The sequence below is a fragment of the Zingiber officinale genome, chromosome 4A (assembly GCF_018446385.1).
Source record: "Zingiber officinale cultivar Zhangliang chromosome 4A, Zo_v1.1, whole genome shotgun sequence".
Classification (NCBI taxonomy): Eukaryota; Viridiplantae; Streptophyta; class Magnoliopsida; order Zingiberales; family Zingiberaceae; genus Zingiber; species Zingiber officinale.
This window is the reverse complement of record NC_055992.1, coordinates 75,479,528-75,484,597: the sequence shown is the minus strand read 5'-3', so window position 1 is coordinate 75,484,597 and position 5,070 is coordinate 75,479,528. Positions and strand designations below refer to the sequence as shown.

The 5,070-nt window shown below is 38.3% G+C and overlaps 1 long non-coding RNA gene across 1 annotated transcript; it reads right to left on the bottom strand.

Moving 5' to 3' along the window:
* Positions 1-603: 603 nt before the first annotated feature.
* Positions 604-3,610, bottom strand: LOC121970003. The gene is made up of 2 exons (XR_006108805.1): positions 2,992-3,610; positions 604-915 (listed from the first exon to the last, which is right to left on the bottom strand). It is a non-coding gene; the product is annotated as an uncharacterized LOC121970003 (long non-coding RNA).
* Positions 3,611-5,070: the final 1,460 nt, after the last annotated feature.

The window sequence follows — 5,070 nt, the reverse complement described above, 5'->3', positions numbered from 1 at the left end:
TAAAAAAAATAGCATTAAAGCCATAGAAAAAAAGTAGACACATGCATGTATAAATTCATAATAATTGCAAACTGATAATTTAAATGGATAATCTAACAATCACTACAAACTAAAGTGATAATTGAAACAAACAAGTCCCAAAAGTAGAAAACTTATCAACATGTATAAACAATTATAAATTTCTTGCATCATTGCATCTTTTGCGTAGTAGAAACCAAATTAAGTGAAGTCACATGAATCTGGACCTTTTGAAATGTTGAAGTAAAAAAATGACCAAATAAGCACGAGAAAAGTTGCAACTTCACATTTTCATGAGTAGTCAAGCAAGTGAGCACGAGAAAAGTTGATGAATATATGAACTTGACATTATATCTTAAACCATGTATTATGTGCAAGCAGCTAGAATAGCTAACAGCAGCAATAGAAGAAGGAATCATAGAGGAAGTGTCACGCCCAAGAGGAGTCCCTGCCAGACAAAAATCCGATAGCATCTCCCCTGTACGGGTGATAATCTGAAACATTACTACATACAAAATATACATCAGCCACATACGGTTGGAATATATACACAACCACACAGTTTATATCATCAACCCACTCGGCTGGAACAAAATAAACACAATCACGCAATTTAATAAACCTACAAGGCTGAAAGTAAACACATAACATCGTAAAAGCAGCGGAAAACACAAAACAATACGAACAAAAGACCAACAACGACACTAACAAAAATACCTGCAATCACTAGACTTGACTCCAAAATTCACATCGACTTATTGAAAAGAAAAATTCACAGAATCAACATACCACCCAAATAATAACAAAACCAAACAGAAAACTATCCTCAAGTGAGTTGTAGGACCCAGGACTGGCAGTCGACATCTCTCCAAGCATCCATGAATCATCTACTGCTACCTGGCGAAAGAAAAACCAGTTTGCGAGGTGGTGAGTATTGGAACTAAGCGGGTAAGGAAAGATAGTGCATGCACATATATAAACAAATAGAGAATGCCTAAAGGAATACAGTCTCAAAAGGGAAGTAGCAGATACAAAAATAAAACCATAATAAATGCTCATACCTGAAACCATATCCTAGGCTAGGTAATAAAAGGTCAGGAGTAGAACTAATATGCTACAGCATAGCTCATACCGACAGAGGAAATATGTAAGGTATATACAAACTTCCAATAGGTAAGTCAGTCTAAACACCCACAACAGACATATATATATCTCAACATATATAAGCATATTAGCATAAGTCAACAACTGTAGCATAAGCTAGCAACAACAGCATGAGTAATCAACAACAGCATATGAAAACAGCAGTAGTCAAAGCAAGTATAATAACATCGTATGCACGGATGATACCCTGCCCACCTCTTTGCACCACGACCCCTGTATGGTCGAGAGGCCGGATCAATGACAACTGTACCAACCAAAGGCCGCCACTCTCTCGAGTGACCGGATGGACAGGTGCTGAGTAGCTAACTAGCTACACAGCGAAGGGGGTCCCTGCTGCTCACAACTCCAGCTGCCACCAACTGCAATTGGCCGAGTGCGGCACGACAGGACAAGTGGCATCAACTCTAGTTACCACTTTGTCGAGTGGCCGAGGATGCGGCCCTGGTCAACAACTCCCTCGACCGCAAGGGAGAATTGATCGTTGAAATGTCTGCCATGATATGATGCACAAAATGCAATAGTCATCATATATATATATATATATATATATATATATATATATATAAACAAGATTCAGGTATGCTACATGAAGCCAACATGCTCATCACAGAACAGAACTAAACAACAATCAAAACATGCAAACTTAGTATCCAGTATCTGCTAAATATCATAGATGACAACAAGAGACTGTATGAATATAGAAACGAATAACTCAAAGGTTTGAGTGGAAGTATAAGCGCAAGGAAATAAGAGTGGAGTCAAGATAAAGAGTCCTTATCCAAAAATAGCTCATGCACCAAGTTCAAAGAACTAAAGAGACAAAGTAAGAAGTACCCGCCTTTATCTGCCGATCGCGATAAATAATCTCACGTCGATACCCTCATCTCAAATTAACGTCTTACAAATAATATGATACATTGTTTAGCTAATCACATATACAACAACTAGCTAAACCACAAAACTCAATCCTAATTCGATTAGGAAACTATAAATCGAATACGATCCTCGATTAACCACATAAATCACAATTAAATTGATTTAACCCTAATTAAACCATCTCAACTTCAAATAGTCAAATAAAATCAGAAATTCCAAATTTGACCCGATATTCAAAATCAGGCACCAAATTCCAGCAACACAGGAAAACCATCACAGCTTCAAACTCGACTCAAAATATCCCAAATCCCTTCACCAAATCAGTCTAACATTTAATGAGTATAAAAAGGATAAAAACTAGAAATAATGCAAGCCCAAGTTCTTAATCCCAAACATTCCAGATTTCGATTAGCTCCTCTTCCTTACTCAATCCTTCTACCCTAACAGAACATGTAACTACATACATATAGAAGAAGAACTAATGTAATTGGATTTGACAGATAACCTAAAACAAAACTCTCTCCAAATTTAATGAAGAACAAACAATAATTTCCACTAGAAATCCATAGCAGCATTGAACAATGAGGAAGAAAAGAACACACACACCTCTGCAACCCATCTCAAATTCTACACCGAATACACAAGAACCAAATAGATCATGCAAGAACGACATACGCAATCAACTCAGAACACACAAGTGAAAACCGAACCAGATACCCCATTGAGCCTACCGAATACAGTGGCCGAAACTAAGGTTACCAGTTGAGAGAGGAATAGGGAAAATAAATCAATCTCCGACAAAATCCCTGATCCTCAAACCAAAAATCATCAATTTAACTTATAGAATCTTCAGATCGTTCAATTACTTCTAGATTTAGTACACAAAAACCTCCCGCGATCGCTTAGACTAAGCACGAAACCGAAACCACATACCTAGCGGTCCTATCTGCCACTTCTAAGGAAGATACTTGCCACATCAATTAGGGCACAGCTCGAAGAGATGAGGATCGGTGGTTTTGCTGCTCGCGCGAGGAGGGGAAGAAGATCGCACGCTGTTGTTAGCATGAGGGAGAAGGAAGAGAAGAGGACCGGCGCTGGCTTGGTCGGGCGTCGGCGCGAGATGGCTCGGGGAAGAGGAGGATCGGCGCTGGTGGCTCAGCGGTTGTGACTCGTCGGAGAAGAGAACCGGCGCTGGCTTGGTCGGGCGACGGCGCGCAGAGGAGGGCGGAGGTGTGCGGCGGACGAAGAGGGGAAGAAGGTGTCGGGGAAGAGGCAGGTTCGGGCAAAGAAATAAAAGAGGAGAAGGATTAGGATAATTATATATAATATAAACTTAGGGTTAGCTTAATCAAACTCTAAGTTTTTCCTTAATCAACTCCTATTTTTAGGTATTCCAACGAAGCTTTCTCGCAGCCCAATTAACGCATCCCCTCTAAATATGTCATACAAGCTCCGATTAAATCTCAGGAAATTTCTAAAATTTCCTAAAAATTTCAATAAGGTTTTTCGTCCAATAAGCCTTATTATTTAATTATTATTCGGGTATGGTATTTTACATTCTCCCTCACAGATAAAAATTTGGTCTCCAAATTTACTTCTCAACTCAGGGACCCTCATCCAAAGGTAACCACTAAGCAACATACTCACATATCACTCCATCCAAGTATCATAAGCAAGTCTTCAACTATAAGAGATGACTCTGTGGGTTATGAGCTCATCACACTTCCGCTGCGCCACTCTGATATCTATCTAACTGTGGGTAAAATTCATTAATAGATCCTCAAAAGACTACATATTACCACACCTAATCTCTCAATATCCATCAATCAAAAAATCATTCTCAACATCACTTGTTCTAAAAGTTTATTCGGTTGCAAACATAAAGCTTCCATGATCTAACTCAACCACAAGACTCTCCATAGATTAATGTATAATAACAAAACTACTAAATAGTGCCACAAAAGGAACAAACAAAGAAACAGTGCTAACTATCTAGCCCCACGACAAAAATAGATAGTTTATATAGACTATAACCACTAAGAAGCGAATAAACTAAGATTGTCAGCTTCTACATAGATCCTTTTCGTATTCAATTCACCATAACATGTCATATATGGTATAAACAACTAAACAAGAATACATGGTATAACCAACTAGCCAAGTACTAATAAATATGTACGATGACAGTATACGAACATATCTCCTATAGCTTGGAGATGTCCTGCCGCTGCCTGATCCCACAACTCGAGAGTCAGATCGAGGGTTCAACTTACAAAGGAAAAACCAAACAATCGAAACACCGAAAATCATAAATCAAAACACGATCGAAATTTCAAAACACAAAACACAGCATTTGACTCAAACCATGCTCTGATACCACTAAATTGGTATCAGATTGGCTCAAAGAATCCAAAGTAAAAAGCAAGTATCATATACCTGGCTCTGATACCACTAAATTGTCACGCCCAGAGGAGTCCCTGTCAGACAAAAATCTGATAGTATCTCCCATGTATGGGTGACAATCTAAAGCATTACTACATACAAAATATACATTAGCCACATACGGCTGGAATATATACACAACCACGCAGTTTATATCATCATCCCACTCGGCGGAACAAAAGTAAACACAACCACGCAATTTAATAAGCCTACACGGTTGAAAGTAAACACATCACAGCATAAACGCAGCGGAAAACACAAACAATACGAACATAATGTAATACCCATGAAATGCTAAGCTATACCTAGGAGTATTTTTCTTTAAAATAGAAGAATAAAAGAAAGAAAGAGGAAAATGGAAAAATAGAAACCAAAATAAAAAGAGGTGAGGACAAGGATTGAACCTTGAACCTCCCACAAATGATAGAGTCAAATTGGTGCATAGACCACTAGAGCAATGAATGATATGTGAATAGGAAAGAATGGAAATATTAGTTAAAGGTGAGAAGATAGTTAAGTAAAGGAACAAGAGAAAACCAAGTAGCTTACTTTCTCTTCCTCTTGGTTAAG